General features: G+C 40.1%; 1 long non-coding RNA gene across 1 annotated transcript; it reads right to left on the bottom strand.

Moving 5' to 3' along the window:
• Positions 1–623: 623 nt before the first annotated feature.
• On the bottom strand, positions 624–4016 carry LOC100275312 (uncharacterized). The gene is made up of 2 exons (XR_002263696.3): positions 3419–4016; positions 624–2017 (listed from the first exon to the last, which is right to left on the bottom strand). It is a non-coding gene; the product is annotated as an uncharacterized lncRNA (long non-coding RNA).
• Positions 4017–8136: the final 4120 nt, after the last annotated feature.

The raw sequence follows: 8136 nt of genomic DNA, 5'->3' as shown, positions 1-8136 counted from the left end.
AGCAAAGTTATGCTCCTATATATTACCTCCAACTTCCTCACAGTGACCTTGAACTTAGACCCACTGAATCGTCCTTAATTCATTTCTAAAGTCATATCAGTGTCACTGTTAAACCAGGTTCAGAATTTCCTTATGACTGATAGCCCATCTTTGAGCCAGTTTATCTCAAATTTTTACATAACACCAATGCTTAATCACTTAAGCAAAGTTACACTCCTAACATAGCTCTACAAGTTTGATGTGTTGACCTAGGGCAAAATCCTTGTAGATTTAAAGATATAGAGCTCCAAAGTTGACCCCATTCAACTGAATTTCAGACTTAGTCACATAGTACTCATGTGACCCTTTTGCAATTAAGTCCAAATTCCATCATACAACTTGGAAATTCTCCAATACAAAAGTTACTTGGTTTGTAGTTCTGGCAGCCCTCCCAAGTTATCAGGCCCACGTGCACCAATCCTTGCCTTGATGGCCTCAGATGGCTATGCACGTGTACTAGGTAACTTAACAAGGCTATCACGAGTTCAACAACTTGAACTCATCATCCCAAGGATCTCCCACCATACATGCATATTACAGTAATCACATTCGATACACACACTTCGGAGATAAGAGCGGCAGACTTTACAAAACATTGTTTTCATTTCTAAAAATGAAGGTTATTACATAGGAAGAGTTACATTTATTACAAGTCCTGATATATATAAAGTGCATAACTTATTACAATAGCAGGAAGGTAGGAACCCTCCAAAGCTTATACACAAGCCTAACTAATCCTCCCCCAGTACTGGAAATGCCGTCCAGCCTCCGAATCACTTTGAGTACTCCTCAACACCTACAACAACATGGGTTCGAAAACCCTGAGTACGAAGTGTACTTTCGCAGTCTTACCCGACTAAGGAAAAATGACTCTCAAGGATATGCTGGTTAAATAGGAATCAAGGAAAAGGCTTTAGCAAGAATCAACTTAGATACTTCTGCGGAAATAGCTTATTAAAGTGAGTCCTTACTTTCAATATTTTAACGCCAGATTAAATATTAATAGACTCTGGTTGCATCTAGTCTAATTTCACCATCTCATCAATACAACATCATTTTTATTCATAATGTTTACATCCTGACCTAGGTTGCAGGTCAGAGATCAAGTCTCCACAGTTGAGGATCTCTAACCACACCACATATGTAGCACTTAACCCTTGCATATGTCAACGATTCCCACAGATCCTCCACAATGTGAACCGATCCGCTCTACCCGGGAGCACAATACTCCTCTGTCCAGCCTCTAGCCAGGAGGGTACATGCTACTCCCACCATCTCCCATACCCAGTGTGCGGTTGTCTTTTCACGTATGGAATAGCCGGGTTCAAGCTTACCCTTCCCATATCCAGGGCATGTGGTCAGTTAAGATAGTCCTTGATCATGCAGGCCTACTTACGCATCCAATCCTTAATTAACCTGGGTGGAGCATCACCTGTTCCAATCCCAAGTCTAGAGCTAAGTACTTCCACCCTTAGGATTGTTTTGTGTTCCTAAGGATGAAAAGAGCATTATGGAGAACTTTGCAGTAAGATCCCACCATATGCTCCCAATGAAAATATTCTTGCAGGTAGAAGCCATCCTTCCTCAGGATAACCCTTGAGCTAGGCATTATTGCAAAAGACAACCTCTATCCACAAGATCTAAGCAGGGCTAAGCATTTTTGTAAATCATATTTTGATACTTCATCAAAGTATCTATAAAGGCATGGATATCAAGGTAGTCAATGCATCAAATAGTTTCCAAGCAATTCCTATAAACTTAATGCACATTTGACTAGACTTAAGTGTATAAAAGTCTTTTTAAAAATACAATGAAGGGGTAAATACATCGGGGCTTGCCTTTGTTGCGGAGACGGAGGTCTAAATCCCTCTATTAAACCCCAGTTAGATGGCTCCATCCACTTGATGAGCAGGCATTGGAGTAGAGTCCTCTTTAGCAACCACTTCATCTTGAATCTTCGCTCTTTATTTTGGGAGCTCTACAGGAAATGACATGAACATGAATGCTTATGCTTATGTTGTTTGCAAATAAAATACTATAAAACATCACAAGACTATACTTCTTCTCAATTCCACATGAGGGCTCGACATACTCCCCTACTAGGAGTTGTTCCTCTATAATCACTCTTTATCTTTGTTTCAATGGCTACCAGCTGACCCCAAACAGATCTCAAGTTGAACACCAACTTGAGGTGAAAACACAAAAACTCAAATTCAGGTAACTGAAAAAGAATTGAACCGAATTCAGTTTCAGATACTGAAACTTTACATAATCGACACCACAACCAATATTCAGTCTCTGTTTCCCCTCACTTCCATTCACATACACAGGTGAGAGCTGCAGGGGTGATCTTCGTTAGTTTTCAAATGAAAGCCTGAACTCAATTACCTTAGGCCTGCTGCCCCATCTACACACCTCCCTGTTAAAGCCCCTGGTATCTCACAATTTCAATGGTACAGACCAAAACTTCTTAGCCAAAGTTATACTCCGACTTTAGCTTTACCAACTTGGTATAACAACCCATGATTGAAAACATTCAGAGCAAATTCTATTGTACCCCAAAGTTACCCCCACACTGAACTGCTATTTCAGCTAACTGAATAAAATTCAGTCACAGTCACTCTGACAGTTCAGTTTTGGACAGCTGTTAATTCCTACTTTATGTGGATTCAAGCACATAGAATTTCCTGCTGTTATTTCCTGCTTAAAGGGATTTGTTCCTCGTAACATGGCCTTTCACTTTGCTATAGCATCCCTACCCCAGTTCTTCTTGGATTAATTACCACAAGGACCCAAATTGAATAAAAACACACAAATTCAGACTTAAATATTATTCCAAGTCTGAATCCCAACACCTGACAGTCCACTTTTGGCCACTTTTACTCCCAAATTTATGTGGAACCAAGTCCACCTCACTTTACAAAACTTACTCTCTTTACTATGGTCTCCAACTTTGCTATGTAAACTTTAACCCAAAACCCCATGAATCAGTCACAAATGAATTCCAAACTAGGCATACTGCTGCAATTCAGTTCACGGAACTGAATAAAAAAATTCAGTTGTGTTCAGCCTGACAGTCCAACTTTAGTCAACCTTTTCTCCAATTTTTACACAGAAACAAACCAAGCTCACATTACCAAAGTTATTCCTTAGATATAGCTATACTACTTTGGTATAGTACCCCTAGGTTGAAAACATTCAAAACAATTTTTATGAAGCACCAAAGTGGAGCTCAACACACTAAAACCTAGTTTCAGCCTTATGCACTAAGTCTGGGATCCAGAAACCTGACAGCCTATGTTTGAGCAAATTTCACACCTAGTTCCAGGCAACCAATAGTGGTAGAGTTCAAGCAGTAAATGGTGTGAGCTTCACTGACCTGAGATGATTACGGAACAAGCTTCATACGGGCCAGCAACTCCTAAGGACGTCCGAGCCATGGCGAGGTGGGAGAACTGCACGCGTGGTCACCAGCACAGGGGGTGGCACATACCAGCTTAAGCAAATCGATCTAGGGACTGGGGAGAAGATTAATACTAGCAGGAACACATGCGCCACAACACCCTTCAGTTATCTTTGGACAGAATTCGTGAGCAGGGAGGAAACCTTCACTGAACCCAACCAAAGGGTTGTATATATATGGGCAGGCATCACTGATTATGTAGGTAGGCATATGGAACTCGACCACAACTTGGTGAACATGAATTCTGGGGCATGCCAGCACAGCAGCACTGCAGGAGCAACTCAACGTGGCTCCCATGCACATATACTTTGCTGGCTCACATGCACTGTCCAAAGAAACACTGAACCTGGTCAAGCTCTACACCAAAATATCACTTGAGAATAACTAGAGAAGCAGCCGATGAGAACTCCATCGAGGGCAGGCTTCAAATACCCCAAAACCTGATATTTTCTACAGCAGCCGAGAGGTAAAAGATCTTTTTCTTTATTCCCCAACCTGATCCATAGTGCAGTCACTGCACCTGGTCTGGTTCACAGCACCAATCAGAGACACTGAATTTGGTCCCTTCCCCAAAGCCAAAATATCCATTTTGTCTTCTACTGCAAACAAAAGAAAAGCAGCTGGGAACATCACTTGTGGCTAAGCACAAAGTGGTCCAATACTTGATATTTCTGCTGAGATGAGGTTACTAGATCCTGTTTTATTTTTCTTTGTCCAGGGCAATAGATAATTGTGCACCTGTGAGCAAGCACAAATTAATCCGAAACTAGATACTTTCTGTCGGGATTGAGGCTTCTAGACATCAGGCATCCATTCCATACACATCTCAACCTATAAACACAAACAAAGGCGAGCAGCAGGGGATGATCTTGTTCAGTTTCCAAACCAAACTCTGAACGTGACTGAAACAGCCCTGCTGCACCATCTGCACCTCCCTATTGAAGCCTTGTTATTGCACAAATCACCATGGCAACAAACCCATCCCTTTCAACCAAAAGCATTCTCCAACTATAGCTCTATTAGTTTGTTGCAGCAGTCGAAGACCAAAAATGAAAGGATCAAAAGTTACAGTGCCCCAAAGTACAGCCAATGTCACTGAAAATTCAGTTTCAGAAATCTGAAACGGCATCACACTGAGCCTGACAGAGCATTTTGTCACTCCTTTTTCTCCAAATTCTACACAGTAACAAGTCAACCCTTTGCATAAAAAGTGTTCCCCTTCATATGTACTTTGCCTTTACTACAGAACTCTTAACCAAAATCTCCATAAATTAATTATCATAGAGCTCCAAACTGGGCAACTTGCTGCCATTCAGGATTCAGAACTGAATTAAAATTCAGTTATTAACCAACTTGACAATCCAATCTTTGAGCAACTATTTCTGCACTTTTTGTATGGGATCAGGTCCACCACCCTATAAGAAAGTTTGTTCCACATTATATGGTCGTCACTTATTCTACAAACACCAAAACACAAAACCTTGTAGAATAGCCACAAATAGGCTTCAAAACTGCTATCAAAACACTGAAATTCAGTTGCAGTTACTGTTTCCAATCTGAAAATTCAGAAACACACCAGCACCACTTGGAACCACTCTTTTTCCTGGGTTCCAAATGTTTTTAGGGGAAAGTTGCTTAATAAAGTTTATACTCCTATAGTTCGTCTACAAGTTTGATATATTGACCATTAACCAAAACCTCTTGAATTCCAAACTACAATAGCCCAAAGTTTGCTCCAATTGCTGAAATTCAGAATCTGAATTTCACTAAGTCTGAAATCCACAATTTTTGACAACTTTACTTTGGACCAGTTTTACTCAAAGTTCCAAATAGTTTTAGAGCTATATGACTTAACCAAACTTATACTCCTCATGTAGCTCTATAACTTTATTATAACGATCATCTTCAAAATGGTTCTAGATCAAAAGTTACAAAGGATTAAAATTGTCTAGTTGCTGCGATTTTTAGGAACTCCAAAACTGAACCTTTGTAAATTTCTCCACACAACTTGGAAATCTCCAAATAACAAAATTGTGCAACTTTGGAAATCCTACCAACTTGGTATTTTTACCTCTTGCAAAATGTGGCTAGATCTCCAAATCCACTTTTGGGCTCCAGTTTAGGGGTTAGAGATACTCAACCACCCTAAGTACTTCACCACTTCTAATCCACATATCAAAAGCAAACTTATCCATCCTCCTAAAGTAAAGTTGCTCCTTAATCTCAAATCCAACTTTGTCTTATAGAACTCAGGTCCAAAGTATCCTTGATTTAGGAGTTGTTTGCTTACACTCAATTCCAATCAAGGTTTTCAAGCCTTAGGATTTTGAAGTTAATCCTTCGGTCCAAGTATTTCTTCCACTTGATCTATCTTTGAAAACAAATTTTCTATAGACTCTAGGAATTGCCTTTAGCACTTCAAGGCTCCAAGTCAAGTTTATTACTTGCTCAAGGGATGACCTACTCCTGTTTAGCTTAGGTCCTTAACTAGGTCCTCTACTCTGCACACAGCATCGCCTTATTGTAACATTTTTATCCTAGTGAATGCATTCTAGGTGTAACAAGCAAGTTAATGCAAATGCTTATGATGACATGTCCAAGTTTTAGTTCACGTAACACCAGGGGTGTTACAGCCTTCCCCCCTAAAAAGAAATCTCGTCCCGAGATTTAAAACTCTAGGTTACATAATGGAAAAGGAAACGTGTCACCAGTTTCTTTCCTCATTACACCTACAAGATAGGGGGTGTACCCTTGTTGGTTCACATAAAAAAACAACTACATAAAACTTAGGGCTTAGAAGGAACTAAGAACTCAAGAAAATGTTTTTCTAAATACTCCATCGATTCCAATATGGCTTATCTTCTAGGTGTTGGTTCCACTATATCTAGTAAAACTTGATAGCTTTTCTTCGAGTGACCTGATCCTTTAGATCCAACACCTTTATGGGATATTCCAAGTAGGTTAAATCTGGTCCAAGTTTAACATCTGAAATCTCAATAACATGCTTGGGGACTCGAAGACATTTCTTTAACTGGGACACGTAGAACATGTCGTGCACTGTTGAAAAATTCTTTGGCAACTGTACCTTATAAACTACAGGTCCACCAAATGAACTGAGTTTCAAGGCTTCACGAATAGGAAAAGGTAGTATAGAAAAGCAAAGATAGGTAGCATGAATAGGATGGATGAAACATGTACTAAGCTACTACATAGGGGGTTTAACTTAAAGTTGTATGTCATGATGCATGCTCGTCCTATTCGTCCTCACAATTCTTGCCAACACATAGTGGCTATCACGTTCTATGGCGGTGGCAATCCTACTTACTCCGTCATTGATCTCTAGTCGCACTTTCCTAGGGTTTTAGTTAGTGTACCTGCAGAAAATTGCATTATAGTTGTGGGTTAGTGGTTAGCATCCTAAACTAAGCCACCTTATAGTTCTTATCTTAACTATATACTATTTGCACTTCGACTATCAGGATTTGATCATATTCTTACGTTTTTTTCAAAATAATTTGAACTCAAAATTCTTTTGAAGTTTATCAAAGGATTACTTTAATATCCATGATAATGGGGGATCGCTGTGATACCACTCTATGGCAGCCCTCCCAAGTTATCGGGCCCACGTGCACCAATCCTTGCCTTGATGGCCTCACATGGCTATGCACGTGTACCAGGTAACTTAACAAGGCTATCACGAGTTCAACAACTTGAACTCATCATCCCAAGGATCTCCCACCATACATGCATATTACAATAATCACATTCGATACACACACACTTCGGAGATAAGAGCGGAAGACTTTACAAAACATTCTTTTCATTTCTAAAACTGAAGGTTATTACATAGGAAGAGTTACATTTATTACAAGTCCTGATATACATAAAGTGCATAACTTATTACAATAGCAGGAAGGTAGGAACCCTCCAAAGCTTATACACAAGCCTAACTAATCCTCCCCTAAAACTGGAAATGCCCTCCAGCCTCTGAATCACTTAGAGTACTCCTCAACACCTACAACAACATGTGTTCGAAAACCCTGAGTACGAAGTGTACTTTCGCAGTCTTACCCGACTAAGGAAAAATGACTCTCAAGGATATGCTGGTTAAATAGTAATCAAGGAAAAGGCTTTAGCAAACAACTTAGATACTTTTGCGGAAATAGCTTATTAAAGTGAGTCCTTACTTTCAATATTTTAACGCCATATTAAATATTAATAAACTCTGGTTGCATCTAGTCTAATTTCACCATCTTATCAATACAACATCATTTTTATTCATAATGTTTACATCCTGACCTAGGTTGCAGGTCAGAGATCAAGTCTCCACTATCCGGGGATATAACGACGATCCGAATCGATTTACTCAGCTGAGGATCTCTAACCACACGACATATGTAGCACTTAACCCTTGCATATGTCAACCATTCCCACAGATCTTCCATAATGTGAACCGGTTCGCGCTACCCGGGAGCACAGTACTCCTCCGTCCAGCCTCTAGCCAGGAGGGTACACGCTACTCCCACCATCTCCCATGCCCAGTGCGAGGTTGTCTTCTCACGTATGGAATAGCCGGGTTCAAGCTTACCCTATCCCATATCTAGGGCATGTGGCCAGTTAAGATAGTCCTTGAT

The sequence above is a fragment of the Zea mays genome, chromosome 7 (genome assembly GCF_902167145.1).
Source record: "Zea mays cultivar B73 chromosome 7, Zm-B73-REFERENCE-NAM-5.0, whole genome shotgun sequence".
In the NCBI taxonomy this organism is placed as follows: domain Eukaryota; kingdom Viridiplantae; phylum Streptophyta; class Magnoliopsida; order Poales; family Poaceae; genus Zea; species Zea mays.
Note: the sequence above shows the minus strand (reverse complement) of the source record. Positions and strands in the feature narration are given on the sequence as shown.